A 19,258-nucleotide genomic window follows, 5' to 3' on the forward strand; every position below is an offset into this window, starting at 1 on the left:
TAAAATGGACATTGGGTCTTAACCTAAGCAAAAATTCCTAATATATAATTTTTTTTTTCAATAACATTTCAGTCTAAACCTGTGAAAACGAAAAAAATAAATGTAAACCAAGTATTTTTACAGAATCATCTCGAAAAGTATCTTTTCCTTGATATAATTCAAAGTCTACGACAAGACCATCTGGGGCAGGAACAACAAAATTTTTCAAGCCCTCTGGATTTGGCTTTCCTCTAACGAACTGCTTCATTTTACAAGTCCCTGTAAATGGGATCATCTGTTCATCTACAGCAACCACTTTCTCTCTAGGTAGCTGCAAATACCCCTGTCATACTGCTTTTATAATAAAACGTACCTGCGTACCTCTTCAGCGATGCTGCCATCAATGACGATTTTAAGGTTACTTCTTATAGCAAAAAATCTATCTCGAGTCATTGTATCTGCAATAGCTGAAACTTTAGTGGTTTTTGCCCAGTACATTCTGATTTTGGGATATTTTAGACAGGACATCAAACAAACTATTCCAAAAAAATTTTTAATCTCATTAAGAGTTCTCATTAAGTTCAACGTACCTTGCATTATGCAATGACACACTTTTTGGAATAACTCATTTTCAAAGTACATGGCTAAATACGATTTTGCAGTCCAATCATACCGGAGCTCTGCGCTGCATTCACTAGAGAGGCCTTCAAAATTTGGAGGTGCAAAAGTATCATCTCTTCTCCAAGACTTTCGCTTTAAAGGATCCACAGATTGCTTGGCCATTTTTAAGTTTTCTCTCAGAACACTAAGAGGAATTCTATCTGCTTCTTCTTCCTCCTCACTGCTGCTTACTAGTTCTTCATTAATTATTTCTTCTTCTTTCCCCATTAAATTATCCATAGTTTGAATTTCTTCTTTATCATCAGACATTTCAATGTCAGAGTCATCATTTCCAATGATTTTTAGTATTTGCTCCAATTTTTCGTCATCTTCCCCTGGCCGAAGCACTCTTTGATTGCCAAAAATTCCTAAAATAAATTTTATGAGTTAATTTAAAATGTGCATGAGATAGAGCCAATGTCCATTTAAATGGACGCGAATAACTTAGGGTAATACAAAACTTATTTAATTTTTTTATTAAAATATTGTTATTTAAATTTGTCTATTAAACATTTGCAAATAAAAACTTTCACAAAAATCATTACAAAACGTTAAAAAATAGGCTACATACCATCATAACGAGAACCACGTGCAGCCGCCATCACAACAGAAAACAAACAACTGATTCCCAGCACATGTGCACAATTAAAGTCGACCGACTTTATTTGTAACCGTAAAATCGGACTGGGCGCCAGCACCGAAGTGTCCAACGTAGTGGATGCGAGGTCTAAGCTGCTTAAATAATAAATTAACGAAACTGGAAACATAAAATTGGCATGTCCATTTAAATGGACACTAGATCCCAGGAGGATATATCAACGAGTAAATCTGTCATACTCTTGTATTTTATATTGTCACATATTTTACTTCAGACACAAAACTTTTTCTATTACATGTTATTGAGTTTAAACGAGTAATTGAAAGAATTTGCTACATAGGACTTATAAGAAAACTTTGGAACATCCATACGATAACTGAAAAAAAGGATAACTTAACTAAAGATGCCTTCTATGACTAGTAGGAGACGTTTCTTGTAGCTCTGCCTATGCCAAGATGCAACAGCTCTTGTGGTAGAGTTTAATGCTAAAGTAGGAAAAAAAAGATGTCTTTAAACCTAACATTGGTCAACAGAATGTAATGACAATGGGCAAAGACTGGTGGATTTCGCAACATCAAATAATTTTCTCCACAAGTAGACCAAAGTAACAAGAAATCAAATTGTTCACGTTTTAATTACTGGAAGCTGTGGAAGTAACCATTTTCTGGTTAGAGCCAAATTTAGAGAAAGAATCTCTAAGCAAAAGAACAACATGCCAAAATATGTCCAGATATAAAACACTGACGCGTTTAAAGAAAAAGGAAAAAACAGAATACCAAACAAAGTAAGTGCATTGAAATCGAAATATTTAATTTAAGATATGTCAGAAGAGGAAAAAGCAATAGAAACTCAGCTCCCTAAAGTTCAAAATTGCTAATATTACTTTAGAAGCAGATAATAAATATACAGATACCGAATCAGAAGATCTTTCATACCAAGTTAACCAAGAAGTTGCCCCTGAATCTTACGAACCTGTTACTTCTGGAGATAAAAATATCCATTCAGGGAGTGAAGCTTTCCTTAATGTAAGTTGATGTATTTTTAACAGAAAGTATTAGATAAGAAGTCGTAGAGACAACCCAAGAAAAACAGTCCCTTATTGGGAAGGAATCTGAGGAGACTGAGAAACCTGAAAAAGGAAGTTTTTCTGATCAAAGTAATGCTAAAAGATAACGCCGTCTTGTTCTTAGATCGTTTCTCTTGACAGAACTGAACTTTCTTATTCAAATACTATAGCAGATTTATCGACTGAAAGTTCAGATGATATTGTAAAAGAAGAAGATAGGCTTTTGGGACCTTGTGGAGGCCAGCAAAGGGATTGACCTGATGACCCAGAAAAGCCCTAAGAGGACTTTATCTTGCCAAACCAAAAGTTTGGCACAACTTTTGGTTTGGCAACTACATTTCAATTACCAACACAAACAGGCATCCTCCGATGTGGATCCGAATCCGACTTGGATTTATCGAGGACAAATCAAAGGTTTGTCAAGTGAAATATCAAAAGCAATATGATACCAGGCAGTAATCACCCATAGCCTGCATTCTTATAAGAAACAACAAGTTTTTATGACATCAACAAGACCATAGTAATTGTGTTAGCATATTTTGCTGGAGATGGGTTTATGCACCACCAGAAGAAGTGCATGATCTGATTCAATACTATAGCAGTCTACCACTTCTTCTAGACTGCGACGCAAATGCTCCCTATATCGCATAGGGAAGCACAGATAAAAACTTTTGTGTGTCTGCTTGAATACCTAAATGACAAGCGACCTTGAGATTTTAAATGTGGGAATTACACCAACATTTGTAACTACATCAAGGTCGAAAGTATTAGATTTTACTTTGATTAGCTCCAGTATTAGAGACCATCCCTGTCAGACCACAGAATTGTTGAATTCAAGCTGAGGAGTGTCCCAAGAAAAACAGACTGAAAACTATACTACATTAGTAATATAAGACTCACAAGCTGTCACACGTTCAATAAATGAGGCCTTTGACTCAAGCTGCCCAGTGACTAGTGAAAGACCCGGCAAAGGCGCACCTTAGTGGAATATACACCTCGTAAAACATATATCAAAAGCACGTCAACTTTTCAATACAGCGGAAAAAAATGACTGCTGGCAGGTATACTTTACGAGGGTGAATCAAATATGAACCGGACTTTGGTTTTAGTAATTTTATTGGTACAGTAAATAAAAGTTTGAACACATGTTATTTTTCTACATAATCTCCTCTCTTATTTACGCATTTTTCCCACCGGATCGGAAGTTTTTTAATTCCTTCATCAAAGAATGAAGCTGGTCGTGTCAGTAACCAATTGCGCACAAACGTTTCCACACCTTCGTCGTCGTCAAAGTGATAACCTCCCAATTCTTCTTTTAGTGGCCCAAACATGTGGTAGTCACATGGTGACAAATCGGGACTGTAAGGCGGGTGTTCAAATCGTGCCAAAAGCCTTTCACACACGGCAAGACGGTTTGCTTTCTGATCTTCCGTCAAAAGGCGAGGAACCCATCTTGCACACACTTTGCGGTAACCCAAATTTTCTGAAATGATTGATTGAGCACTTCCGTATGATATTTCGACGTGTGCAGCAATTTCCCACAATGTAAGGCGGCGGTCACCTTCAATCAGCTCACGGATCGCACGAATGTTCGCCTCATTGATGCTTGTCCTGGGTCGGCGTGCATGGCTCTCGTTTTCCACTACCTCTCGGCCATCGGAAAATTTTTTGTGCCAGTCGTAGACTTGAGTCCTTGATAAGGTTTCATTACCGAACTGTGCAGTTAGTCGACGCAAAATTTCGGAAGGTTTTACGCCCTCACGCGACAAAAATTTTATAATAACGCGTTGCGCAACAGACGTGTGTACCTCTTGTTCAGACATGATGCTACTAACAGCTCATCTACTCCGGTGCGCCAAACCGACTGACTCCCCTCCTCTTGACATCCCTATCTAGCATATATCAGGACGTCGCGCCACTCGCTTCACCTATGGCGCGCTAAACAGAAAAGTCCGGTTCATATTTGATTCACCCTCGTATTTAACAAAGAAATAAAACCAAAAGACAGTACTTCACACCCTTCTGTAAGGAAATCGCTGACACTCCAACTGCTGCTAGACTGCACAAAGCAACGGCTACCCAATATTGGCCCTTAAAAAGCCAAATGGTACCTACACGAAGGGAGAAGAAGAGCAAGCCATCCTACTTCTTCAAACACACTTTCCAGGGTGCGAGCCTATAGAAAAATAAATTACACTCCCAATCCCAAAAAAGAGAACTGAGAAATTGCAAGAACCGTCTTTACAGCAGAAAGGATGATGGTATGATGAAAGCAATAATCCTAAAACCTTTCAACAAGTCACTGGGAGTGGCTGGAATTTTTCCTATTTTCCTAGAAAACGGACAAGAGAAAATTCTTCCTCACCTGGATAAAACAGCAAGTTTAGTGTCGGGATACATCCCCAAATCAGTCTTACATCTTTTAATGTGAAAACAATGGAAAATATTGTAGAAAACCACATCAGGAATGACATTCTGGAGAGAGCACCTCTACATTCGTGTCAACATGCTTATCCATAAAAGCTTAAATGAAAAAGAAATGGCCATATGCGTTTTTATACATATATCTGGAAAACTGCCCTAGAGAAGAGAAATTTGAACAAAACTATAATTCGATGGAGAAGCCTAAATATTATGAAAGAATGGTGTACATCAGTAGGGCTGAGCATCAATTCAGCAAAAACTACCATTGTACTATTCACCTTTAAAAGGAAAGTGCAATCCACCAGTGATTGAGGATATTTTCCTCGGAGGACAACTTGTACATATGTCGAATGAAGTAAAATATCTGGGAGTGACATCGGATAGCAAACTTAGTTGGAATAAGCATCTAGAAACTTTAAAACAGTAAATAAACCCAATATAATCTATAGAAACCTAGCGAGAAAAAACTGGGGATGTTCCGCCAAAATACTGCAGTGGATGTACACCATGATGGTAAAATCCATAATCACGTACGGGGCAGTGATGTGGCATGACTCAACAAAGTTGAGCAGAGTAAGGCAAAGTGCAAAAACCTGCTAGGAGCATGAAAACATGCCCCACAGCAGCACTGGAGATTATAGTTGACTTAGAACCTCTTCTGATGGTAGAGGGTGCTGCTAAAAGAGTCATGTTTATATTAGCTAGGGATAGAACGAATAGCAAGAATATCGATCAGAGAGCCTGGCCTTCTCAAACAAGTATAGTCGCTTCGCTCTTTTACTTTTAGTCCATGGGGACCAATTTGGAACGTTTAGGTCTTGTCACTTATGAGCTTTAAACGAATTGTTACAAAAACTACAAATTATCATGTGAAATTAGATCTGATTAGTCGAAGGTCCAAAGTTTATTTGGGAAGGAAAGAGAGGGTCAGTTAGGGTATCATGCTTCAAAGAACCATTATTTCTTTATATAGTCGCTCTTAGCAAGTTACATAGGAAAAAAAAATTGCAGAAATAACATTCCCAGGTAGTATATATTTAAAAAAAAAATCGAGTTTTATAAATTGGATAAACCTGAAATATAATACTTTAATCAGTTTTAGCCAATACCAAAAAAATTTTTATTGGTCACGTGACCACGAACTCAATATTAAACATTTGTTAAAAGTTATTAACGTATCTTAAATAAACAATAAAACTTAAAATATAAAATTTCAACCCAATCGGACCAATAGCAAAAAACTTACGGTAGTCACGTGACCTGAAACTCAAATGTCAATTATCGGTATTACTCAAATTGCATGCTAAATAAACCCCAAATATCAAGTTTCAACCCAATCGGGCCAATAGGAAAAAAGTTACATTCAAAGTTTCATCGTTTCACTATTCATCCAGCCAAAGAAATAAATTTTTATTCGTAAAAAAACATAGATTTTCGAGCTCTAGGTGACGCATCTATTCGATCTTCGCGAGGACGATGTAACTTTTGACTGGAATGTAATTTTTCCAGTCACTTTTGCTATAAATTTCACTACAAACATTGATAGCAAAAGTGACTGGAAAAATGACAATGTCACCCAGTAACTCAAATCGAATTCCATCAAATGGTACACAGGTGGTTCTAAAACCGAAAACGTAACAGGAGCTGGAGTATTCGGGCCTGGTATCAAATACCGCTGAGTTAACCACCCCAGCGTTGTTCAGGCAGAAATACACGCTAAAGAGAGATGCGCCCGATTAATCCTGGACAGACACTATCTCAAGCAGGGTATGGTAATCTTCAACGACGGTCAAGCGACCATAGCAGCACTGATCTCACACGTCATCAGTTCTAAAATGGTAAAAGATTGTTTAGGGAAAATTATTAAGCTAGGAAAGAAAAATAAAGTTACAATATTTTGGGTACCTGGACACACAGACATGCAGGGTAACGTAGAAGCCAATATTGAGGTCAAAAAAATGTATATGAACTTTCAAAAATGGAGAACCAACTCTAGGATGATCATCCCAGAGGCGACCTCTGGGATTATCATCCGGGGTTGAGGCAATCCAGAATCTTCCTTGGAACCATCGAACCAAAAAGATCTAAAGCTCGATTAAGTTTAACTTAAACTAAGTTACGTTTTGTCACAGTTTTTTAAAGGGGCAGTGTCACCTCCGCAGGAAATTAAAACTAGAACAGATAAGTGAATACAGATTGTGGCGTTAACTTTACAGTGTTACTATTTTGCCAAGAGTTTGCAGACGGTAGCTCAGAATTATTGGAGGCTTGGGATGGTTCGAAGGTTCACTTATTTATTAAAGAATCTAAACTTGATTATAAATATTAAATAAGAGGGCGCCACTTAGTTTTTTATAGATGAAAGAAAACTAAAAAAAAAAAGACTTGGTATATAGGTTTCAATTAACAATTAAATTACCCTGGATAAAGTAGATTTAAGGAGGCAAAAAAAATCTCAACAATACAACCAAATTATATTTACATCAAAGATATATACACACCTCATGTTCTAATCTGATAAATGTTAATAACTTGCTATCAATTAAAATATGAATAATGTTGATATGATTAAAATAAGTTTGACAAAAGTAACATTTAAATTATGATTTCGCTACTAGGTAGATTTCAGCACTTGAAAAATAAATTCCAATTATTAAAGTTTTTAGTATATATTTGTATTACGCAGGGGAAAGTTGATGAACCTTTTAACTCAAGGCATATCAGCCTTAACCGTATTTGAAAAATACTGAACAAAAAATAACTAATATTATAGATAAGAAATTGACGTATTAAATTATGATATTGATTAAATATTTGTAACGTTAAATTGAAATAAAAGGCATATTAATAAAAATTTAAATAAGTGAGACAAATCTATGGTTAGTAATATTAAAATAAATGAGACAAACTGGCCTGTATATTCCTCCAAGAAATGAACGGCTAGCCTTCAAAACCGACGCTGTGAATGTATGCCATTTGTAGCTCAGCTATCTGGACGGGGAATCTGTAATACTAGCTCTAACTCTGGCTCCAGCTTCACCGCTTTCAGCAATTTCCCGAGGAAATCAAAAGCCTGCAGCCATCAACAATTAAAGAAGAAAACGAAAAAGTAAAACCCTTGCTAAGTTTCATTACCTATCCATCAAAATCTTGGGCATCCTGCACCAGAATTATGAAATAAACGGTTCCCTAAAGGAACAAGCTTAAGGACCATAAATAATAAACCATATTGGCCACTTCCTGCTTCACAAACGTTGGAAATTAAAAGAAAACATGGCCTTTTACGTGCGCTCCTACCTGCAACACGGGAACAAGTGTTCGAAAATGGACGCAGTACCGACTCAATCAATAACGACCCCACCTGTCGCCTGAGCTGTCAATATCAGCCAATCAGAGAAGTGACGGACCGTCAACAGAAAGCATGGATAATTAAACCAGAAGAGTGATGCGTTACAGTAGTAATGTGTCATTGACAGTGTGAATTTAAAGAAATATGAATAAAAAAAGTTGACTGAAATTATTAATGTAATTATTGAAATTAATGAAATGTCAATGGAGCGTTAGTGAACATAAGGAATAGAAAAATAAAACGCTACAAGATTCTGCGGAGAAGAATACCTAGAGAACACCTAGTAACTGCATTGGAAACTGTTGCTAAAAATTATGTCATTTTAGAAGAATCTATCCCATGACTAAAGCCGTTGTAATTACTAACCTGAGCAATAGGATTGTACGAAGTAATTTGACTTGAGACTAACTAACATCAAGCAGTAGTTAAAAAGGGCACGCGGTGTAACTTGACCCTTATTGCGACCTTTTCTAAGATATGACAAAAGAAAGCGCTAATTTACAGGCAGATATCACAAAAAATATATTCAAAGTTGACGGTACTTTTTTCGCCTTACTTCCCTGGGTTGTAATGCTAGAGAGAGAGGGAGAGAGACAGACTTTTTCTGTGAAACTAAAACTGATTTTAAGACACATTTTTTATAATTTTGAGCTGATGTCCTAAAAAGCGTAGTTTTTGAGTTATAATAAGGTAACATTTAAAATGCTTTGTGGGCGTCATGTTCCCAAACAATGTATTTTTATATATTACGTCATAAATCTTTCATTTTGTCGTCGTAGTCTGAAAACAAATTATCCAATCTCTTAACTCCAACACTCGATGCATTAGCGTCCGAAAATGTCACAGGCTGACATTTAACTTCGCAAGAGTGGTGTGCTACATTTACAATGGCTGTCAAGCCAGGCGCGTCCGAACAGCGTGTTTAAAAGAGGGGGACCTTCACCCTCCGACTCCCCACGATGACGGACCACGCCCAATCCCTTTTATTTTTGTCTGATTGTATGAACGTCAGGTCCGATAAAGATTGACCTGAATTAAATATCGTTGGGTCATTTTCGTGCCCATTAAGGTGGATAGTAAAGTTGCGATTGATGGGATTACTCCGCGCGGAGTTATTGGAATAAATCATTAGGGTTTTCAGGTTGAAAGGGGCATATGGTCTGTCAAAACTTGTAACAATCAAAAGAATTTTCTTTTAATGAATTTTATAGCCAAGAAGAATTAACCCAGTTTGATTAAAACATAAAGCATTAAAGGTCAGAGCGGATAGTAAGTGGGGAATTCCGGGTACTCCGCAAGTGGGGTAAGCAGATAAAGTGAGGATTGGCTTCTTGGCTATTGGCTTCCTCAAATATCAAGCAGTAATCAGAAAGAGGCACACAATAGAACTTATAGATCGCAGTGTAACTTCACCCTTATTTTAATTTAATCTAATCTACTGAGTTAATATTGACCGATGGTGATTGACTGTTTCTTAAATCATTGCAGCTATTTGCTCCAACAGGTGACAGAGGTGAACTCATTGGATGGTTCTTCGTCTCTTTTCAGTAGCTGTCCACTTCAAGAAGTTGTTTCCTCGATGATGTTTAGAAATTCCCCTATAGACACGTTGCTTTGCCGTTCCACATTACAGCTAAGAAATAATTTATTTAAGCAACTAGTAGGTCTATAATTAACCATTTGTTCTTGCATACAAGCTGGCACAATAATTACACTGTTTACGACGGAGTTGCTTTAGGGTTCAATCACATGAACATGTTGCTTTTGTTTACTAATTCATTATTTCTTATTGATGTGTGACGCTCATTTTTATATGTCTTTTATATGTTTTCAGCTGATCTTCTATTTGTTTGTTAATCTTTTACCAGTTGAACTAGAGAACCGGTTAAATGTGTGGATATTATTTTGGGGAATGCTTTCACTATTTTCATTTTTTATGCCATCTCGTTTGTGGCTTCCCTCTAATTTATCATGAATTGTCAATTCACTTTTATGTTTTCTATCTGTTTAGCATATCAGAGGAATGCGTTAATACCGCATTAATAACGCATTAGTTTTTCAAGAAATGTATCTTTCCGATTGTCATTAAAAGACCATTTGTGACCTAGGGTCTATGTATGTGCTTTATTATTCGTAAATTGCTTTTAATTTGTACTCTCTTCAACACAATTTTTCTAGATAACATATTGTTATTTTTGCCTCTAACATCAAGTTTGTTTAATTTTTTATAATATTTTATATACTATCTGTAGTTTTTCTTATCGGGATTTTCCTTCATGACTAATAAAACAGGGTCAATCATATCATTGGGTAGCCCCATTGGTGTTGAGAAAGATATAGTTAATTCATATCCTCAAGTTTTCCGGTAGGTTTATTGATCAGACTGGTGATATCAAAACTGTTTATTAGTTTTAAGTAATCGTTCTCTGATTTATGTTAGACGTTGCTGTTGGTATGTTAGATTTTGCTGTAATTTAGATGTTATATTCATAAATGAGTTTTAATTCACACAAAATATTAACGCGTCAGTTAAATGAGTCTCTTGTCCATGTACAGTCCAATATTTTTAACTTTATCAGCTTATTGAAGCGTAGAGTTAATGTGGGTGAATAATAAAGCTTGTGTTTCAATTGGATTAATAAGAACAGAATTTTTAACTGACCAATCTGATATGTTCTGCAATTCATCATCATTATGCCCAATTACGTCTACTGCTGGACATAAGCCTCTCGTAATATGTCCCACTCATAACGGTGCTGCGCTGACTTCATCCAGTTCGGTGTTCGGCGTTGTTTCAACTTCGGTAGACCTCATTTCTCGGTTTTCATTAAAAGATTCTTCTACTTCATTGATTATCTGTCACCCTTGCGATGTTTCCAGTCCAGTTCCATTTCAATTTAATAATTTTTTTATGGCACCTGCAACGACGGACCTTTCGTCATGGTTTGGGATTCGATCCCTAAAACCGACGTCCAACATTGACCTCTCTATAGCACGCTGCCTTACTAGTATTTTGTTTACTATCTTCCTAGTTAAACTGAGTGTCTCTTCCCCAAAGTCATCACTAGCATTGGTCAAATGCTTTTCTTTTAAGCCTATGGGAATTTCCGATTTAAATGCATCTTTAAGGTTATTAAGTGCCCCATGCCCGACCTGATCTTCTTTGAATCTAGGTTATTTGATTGTCTCGATCTTTACGAAGTGAATGTTCGACATATTTATATGAAGTGACCTGTTTAATTTCACTGCCTATCATAGGACCTTTTCCATTTGACACAGGATTGGCCTCAAATTGGGTCTTCAAAATGCTGATCTTCAATCCAGTCGTTTTTGAGGTTTGTTGAAGTATTTCCAAAATGTTCGTAGCTTTGTCAATAAATCAGATATTTCCGTTTATGTTTATACACGTGGGCAAAATCGTGAATAATATTATCGATCTCTGGTCAGCCTGCCGGACAACGCAATCTGTTTTAAATTTATTTGCATCCTCATGAAGTCTTACACATGCAATTTCTCTTTCTCTTTCTTTTTCTTCGTTTAGATATTATATTGCATTGTAGTGACAATGATAACGTTGTCTCCAAGTAATTTATTGTTTTTCATTAACTGTTATTTCAAGGATATCTTCAGATTCCGCATTTTAAACGTTCTCTTTTTTATAAAGCTCTTTGCGAAAGTCTTCTGCAATCTCAAGAATATCCTCTCTATTGGTTTTTGTTATCCCACTTTTATCAAGCAGTTTGCAAATGTACTTTCGCTAAGTTTTCTCCATAGCACCTTCAAACTTTTATTGTTTTATCTGTTATTATTCGCTAATATTTTTTTGATATCTTTTCTAACCGATCTGGACATATCCTTGTGGATTTGTTTAAGGATAGCGAAATTTCTCGTTTCTCTCTCCACTTCCTCATTAGATATTTCCTCGTATTTCGGCTTAGTTTCTCGTCTTTGTCTTTAACCCTTTTCCTGTTCCTTTCTTAAGCTTCATTTAAAATGGCTTATTTGTCTAGTCATCTAGGCTAATCCCCTCTTGTTTTAGATTTTCCAAGCTCTTAACATTTAATGAGTTCGTTTTTTACAACATGACCCACTTTGCCCATCTGTATTTATAGTTCTTCTCTGATATGGATTTTTATTCTATCCCTGAGGGTAAAACCCTTGATGGGTCTTAGTATTTTCATTTCGGTGGTTTTCATTATTCTTTTTGTTGTTGATGTTTCAGCATTAGTGCGTTTTCTGTGGCTTAGTTAAAATAAGTCTTACGCATGTTTTGTAAATCCTTAGCTTGCTTTTTGTACTTATCATTTTTTTTCTCCATAAGATATGTCTCAGGTTGATTGAAAATATCTCTCATCTGCTTACTCTTGTTACTTCTTTGGCATATGTTCGTGCTTCTTCAGTAAGGTTTCTTTCGCTTGTTACTCCTAGGTAGTGAAATCTTCTTACCTGCTGATTTTTTTTGTTTTGTTGACTGCCAGTTTGCACCTTATGGGTTCTTTAGAGATAACCATTGACTTGTGTGCTGTTACTTTTGTCTTGTCTTGTATAACAGTCGTTGTAGGTCGTCTTCATTCTCTGCTATAAGGATTGCATCGACTGCATACCATAATATTTAAATCGTACGATTCGCCATCCTATTGCCAGCATTCACTTCTTTAATATTTTCAATGATTTGGTCCATAATGAGGCTGAACAGGGTAGGACTGGGGCTGTCTTATTGTATGCCTGTACTGATTGACAGTTCGTCAGACAGTCCCTCTTTCGTTTTTATTCCTGTTCTACTTCTGCTGTTCAGTTCTTGTATAATTCTTTGGTATCGGTAATTGATACTGTTCTGGTCTAGAATCTTGATTATGGCCTCTAGTCGGAACCTGTCGAAAGCCTTGATAAAATCCATTAAACAAACAAACAGGAGCTTGTTACATTCTATCATTTGGTTTAGTATGAATATTGCGTTCACCATGTACCTAAATCCTTGCTGTTCTTCAGATATTGGAACCTTTTACATGAACCTATTAGCGATGACTTTAATAGAGTTTAAAGACCGAGCGCAGTAGCGTTATGGTTCTAAAGTAATTGGGGTTTACTTTTCTCTCTTTTTGAAGTAAAACTTCTTTACGTACGCTTGAGTTTGGGAGTAAGCTGGCAAATGTGTTACGAAAAGTGTGATCGGACGAGGCGAACTCTAGTTGACAAGGAGATATGAGTTAGAGATAAAAAGAGAGAAAGTTACGGTTGGTATATTACTGTAGGAACAAGAGACAGCCGTGTGCGCTCACATTTTCTGTTTCTCTTCCTCTCATATCCAGCGCATAAGATATATATATATTTCAGTCAGTAGCTCGTTTGCGAGTTTGCTAGCGTTACGCTAACGGTGATTTCTTGATTATTTCGTAATTTCATTTCGTTCTTGAACAATTTTATAAATTAATTTTTGTTGTTTAATGTATTAATTATTCTACGTTTAAAGTAAATAAAATTCATTTTAAAGTTCATAATTCGTGAATTTTCGGGTGGATAATTAGAAAATATTAAGAAATTATAAATACAGACTTCCGAATATGAAAGTGGTACTCCAGGACCATCAACTAAGAAGAAATTACGTATGGAAATTTTGCATAAATATACATATGAATGGAGCTAAAGAGGTTTTACTTCGGTCGTGTGCTCTCAAGCGCTCTAATTTTTTTATGTATAGGTATAGATCTACTTATTCTCTATTTATCTAGTATGATTCAGGATCTAATTATCTTTTTAAACAGTATGGTTGGTTAGTTCTTTCTGTAGTTTCATTCTTCCGTATTTGATGAGTTCAGTATTGATATTATCGACGTCTGAAATTTTTTGGTTTTTTAATTTGTTTTCGGTTGAACTTTTTTTTTTGGCATGGACATTTTTTAGTGATTCAGCCAGTCACATTCTTTTTATATATAATTATCATAATTTTAAACTTACAACTAAATCGCACACTTACAAATATACCCATGCCAAGTCTGGGACTAGAACCCTGAACCACACGGTTGCTAGGCGGGTATATACTAGAGATGAAACGGATATCCGGTAACTATCTGGTATCCGGCCTATCCGGTCTACATTTACTATCCGGCCGGATGCCGGATATTGGCTCAGTATCCGGCAGCATACCGGATATTTAAAGTTGTTTAAATGCTGTTTAAATTTTAAACAGTAACGTAAATAACAAAAAATAGTTGAACTATACACTCTAATAGCTTAAAGCTAGCTAAAAGATAACAAAGTCATAGAAACCATCTTAAAAACTAAATTATTTGTTATAAAACAGTAAAAACTAAAAAAAGAAAATTGTAGCTACTTAAAAGTTTTAAGTATACTAGACTAGAACAACTCAACCACATATTAAAAAAACCGCAAAGGGATTCTTAAAATTTACACCCCAAAAAATATTTTAAAAGTAAAAATACATATACCTAATAGTCAAAATTAAGAAGTGGTAAATTATGGTGAATGAAAACCAAATTTTCAGCGTTTGCCGGCAACAGGCGATTTCGCTTGTTTTCGTAAACCAAACCTGCTTCGGAAAACAGCCTCTCACTGAAAACGCTGCTGCAAGGAGCTGAAAGGTATACTTTGGCAAACTTCATCAAATTGGGATACTCTTGTAAATTAGCCGACCACCCAGCGTACGGATCCCGGTTGTGATCAATTCGAACTGTCTTAAAATAACCGTCAATCTCTCTTGCAATTGGATTTTTCGCTTGATTTTGACTTTGACTGTTATTTTCATGTGCTATTTCATTGAAACAATCCCAAAAGGTGTCGTGGGAATCGCGAGTCACATTGGAATCAGTTTCATTTCTGCTTTTTTTAGAAGGTGGTGGTGTGGATGATGGCGATGTATCACTGCTGCTGGAGGACTCGTCGCAAGTCATTTTTAAAAACTCTAACAAGATCTTTTGTCGCGCTCTTTCAGCTTCGAGAGTCCCTAAATAGTTTGTTTTGAATCTGGGGTCCAAGAAAGTTGCAATAAGATAATTCGGATGTGTAGATAAAGAGCTAAAACGAGAATTCAATTCTGATTTTAAGGCAGCTCTCATATGAGGTAAATCAGCTGTTCGTTGCGCAGTCTCATCCTTGCATAGGTATTTTTTTAAAGGCTGCTAGATGCGGTATTACTTCGGACATGCAGGAGAGACCAGCACTTGTGATTTTAGTTATCTCTTCGAATGGCTTCAAAAGTTTGACACATTGTTCCATCAGACACCACTCATGAGTCGTTGAATTAGTCAATGTGTCGTAATCGGCAACATAAAGGGATATAGCACGTTTTTGTTCTAACAAGCGTTCTGACATGTAAAACGTGGAATTCCACCTCGTGCAACTAAATGATATCCTGCACTAATTGATGTTCGGGTAAACTCAACTCCTTTTGAATTGCCAACAGTTTTTCTTGAGCTAACCCCGAATGATTAAAATGTGTAACGAGATGTCTGCCTTTGCTTATTATTTCGATTACTTAGGGCTGTATCTTAAATGACTCACGAATGAAACATCTGGCAGAACTATACTCTGCCATGCGAACACCTTTCACCATGTTTGCACCGCTGTCATGAACAAGTACATGTATTTAATTTTGGTGAATATCCCATCGAGCTGCAATAGCATTGAGTTCATTTGCTATGTTTTCCCCTGTGTGGGCTCCAGAGAATGGTTTCATAGCAAGAACTCCGTGTTGAAGTTGGAATTCCGGAGACACCCAATGGGCTGTGAAACTCAGAAAGCTAGAGTTATTGTGCGTACACGTCCATATATCAGAAGTGACAGAAAATGCGACAGCATTTGAAATGCTTCCTTTGATTTTTTCAATAATTCTGTTGTAGATATCTGGAATAATTTTTTGGGTTATATATGTGCGACTTGGTAATTCATAGTGAGGTAAAGCATGTTGAAGAAGTCTTTTAAATCCAACTCTTTCTACGATCATTATCTAGTGCAATCATTTCTGCAATTAAATAATGATATTTTTTTGCCTTTAAATCATTAACATTCCAAACTTGTTTTCGCTCAACGCATTTTGATAAAGTTAGCTGCTTTTCTGTCGTTCTCAAAAACCAACTTGTACTAGAGGCACCAGACTTCTCAAGCATGGTAGTTTCTTCTTTGCCTTTAGCTTTGTTAAGCAAAGCAAACTTCTCGGGATGTTTTGATTTTACGTGGTTAGTCATGGCGGAAGTACCTAGAATATAGGTAATTTCTAAATTTACCCGAAAATTTCTAAATTGAAGCTGGGACAGCAAACAGTCAGCCCACCTATTGTTGTCCTTATTTATGTCAAAATATTGCCATATTGGCGACCTTTTTGTGTTCGACAACATATTTAGAACTTCTAAACAATAAAACTATCTGCACTCTATCTACGCAGGAACTAAACCGATTTTGAAACGTCACTAACAACACGCGCTCGGTCAAACTACGCAGAAACTAAACTAATATGGAACCGACTCCACGACGTGCCCCCGGTCGATATAATCGAATTTTAAACGAAAGACGTCGATTAAACCCGATTTCGATGGCAAGATATCCGGCCGCTGGATATCCGGCCGCCGGATATTCGGCCCTCCGGCCACGCTGCCCGCCGAATATTCGGTATCTGGTATCCGGCCAAACAACTATCCGTTTCATCTCTAGTATATACCACAGATGTAAATAGCTCCACACGGAGCTCTTTACATCACAGATGTAAATAGCTCCACACGGAGCTCTTTACATCTGTTAGAGCTATTTACATCTGAGAGTTATTCCAGTTTTAGCGTTATCGTCATTTGGTAGAATCTATTCTTGATGTGTTTCAATCGGTGGTATTATACGTGTGTTCAAAGTGTTTCATGTATATCTCTCAATTTTATCTCTTTCACTTTCATCTTTTCAGCAAAGAAACTATCCCGTAGAGTAAATAAATTTCTTAAAATATAAAGTGAGTGTACAGGGTGTCCCATTTTACGGGGGTATCTCGCTTATCCGTGGACAAAAAATGCGTCACAAAAAAGTAGCAAACTATTGCAGTTTGGTACAACAATTTGCTACTTTTTTGTGAAACTTAATTTGCCGTTGTCAAAACGTTGACAGCTTTCATAGTTTTGAATCTACAGGGTCTTTTTAAAAATTTTAGATTTTCGAACATTCCTCGTATCTTTGTTACTGTATAACATATTGAAAAAATAAAAAATTTGATTCCGGCATCCATTTTATTGTAAGGTTTTTTATTTTTGAGAAAAAAAGTAAAATATAGCTTTCTTAAATAAAACACCCTGTATGTTTATAGGTGCTTATAATCGTAATATAATCATATATTTGTCTCGTATGTATCCTAATATTTCAAAACTTTTAAATATTTTTCTAGTTGGCTGTTGCGAAGGGCAAATCTAAATATTAGTTTTTAATAATCGGTAACCATGGAGATGATTGACACTTCAATCAATAATTTAAACTTTCTGCCGCAAGACTCAAAATTATTAAAAAATTATAAATTTGTGTTTATGAATTTTTAAGCAATAAAATAATAGCTATGCAAAATAGATTTGAAAATCGACAACGCGGATGAAGCAGCTGAACTTTACTTCCAGAGGTAAGATTTTATTTTTTAATTTAGAATTTCCTGAAGTAATTTAATTCTATTATTTTTTACAATATAGTAATCCACAAAGGCCTCATCCTAATACAAGGTTATTTACCCAAATTAAAAACAATTTAATACAATATGGTTCATGTAAACAAAAAATACCCAAAAATTATAACCTATAAATTGAAGAAGACACTATTAACATGCTAGCAAGTGTTGCTGTAGATCCGGAAAACTCTTGTAGACGCCTTCAATTTTGTCATTGGTTCGTATACCGGTGCCGTACCAGAAATTTTAAGAGACAAGTTATATGGTCGGACGAGGCATTTTTATCAAGTAGTGGAATTTTAAATAGACATAATTCACGATACTGGGGCGCAAGAAAATCCGCATAACATTTTTCCAAGAGAATGTCAGGGCAGATTTGGGTTGAGTATCTCATGTTTTATTTTTGAAAGAAAAATTGCATATGTTATGTATGAAGGTAGCTTAACAGCTTATCGCTAATTGGACATTTTTCACGCCAACTTATTCGATTCTTGAGGAAGGATGATGTTCGTCTAGCTCAAAATATATATTTCCAGCAAGATGGAGCTCCAGCGCACAATGCGCGACCTGTGACAAACTGGCTGGATGAACATTTTTCCAATTATTGGACCTGTTCGGTGGCCACCTAGGTTCCCTGACCTTTCCATTCTGGATTTTTTTATGGGGCTTCAAAATAAGTTTTACAAAAGGCGATATATGATTCAATTCAAAATATGCGTGGCGCTATAGAATATGTCTTTAGAGAATTGAGAAGTCGCTCTATGATTATTCTGAAAGCCTTGGAAAGAATCCAAAAGCTATGCCAGCTGTGTATTAGAGAAAATGTTTATAATTTTATGTATATAGGCATTTGCTTAATAATTATTGTTAATTTATTTAATGTTTTATTCTAAATTACAAGTTTTCTTCTTTTTTATGTAGAATTAGATATATTTAATACAAATCGGTGTAAATACGATTATAAGCACCTAATTTTTATAATTTGTATTATTAATTTATGGCCTAGTACTCGTACATCAAAATTTGTATTGAATTTCTAAAATCGTTTTTTATTTGGGTAGTATTTAATCGAACATCAGTTTTTATACTTTTTAGCACGTTTAAAAACTGGGTGGAGCAACAAAAATACTTATTGAGCATCTAATAAAGTTAATATTGTCGACTGTTTTATACTAGCTGGATAGCTATTTAAATAATAAAGCTTCTAAAAACTGTTTGAACTTCATACTTCATACAAATTATTAATAAAACTTCAATAAATTAAAAACATCACTAAATTACCAAAGCAGGTTTGGATTTTGATGGACGTCCACGCTTTCTTTTTTGTCCAATATGGATATTTTTTGCCTCTACAGGCGGAACTGTATATTTTAATCTAATTGCTAGGCCCAGAAGATGTTTGCACATATACATCTTAAAAAACTGTGGACAATTGCAGCTACCATTCATCCAATCATCTTTTTCTTTGGGAATTGTTACTCTCCAAGTGGAAAAAAAAATTCTTTGAATTCATCAAAAGTTTCCCAAAGTTTTTCAGCC

General features: G+C 35.9%; 1 protein-coding gene across 4 annotated transcripts in view; it reads left to right on the top strand.

The window, feature by feature from the left end:
- LOC126741031 (probable phospholipid-transporting ATPase IM) overlaps positions 1-19,258 on the top strand; it is a 374,205-nt gene that overhangs the window by 64,423 nt on the left and 290,524 nt on the right. The window contains exon 1 of one of the 4 annotated variants that reach the window (XM_050447299.1): positions 17,521-17,677. The exons of the other annotated variants lie outside the window; for them this stretch is intronic. The gene's annotated coding sequence lies outside the window, so the exon portion shown is untranslated. Of the gene's footprint in view, positions 1-17,520; positions 17,678-19,258 lie in introns of those variants that run through there. 4 annotated transcript variants of the gene reach the window in all.

This window comes from Anthonomus grandis, chromosome 10, assembly GCF_022605725.1.
Source record: "Anthonomus grandis grandis chromosome 10, icAntGran1.3, whole genome shotgun sequence".
NCBI lineage: Eukaryota > Metazoa > Arthropoda > Insecta > Coleoptera > Curculionidae > Anthonomus > Anthonomus grandis.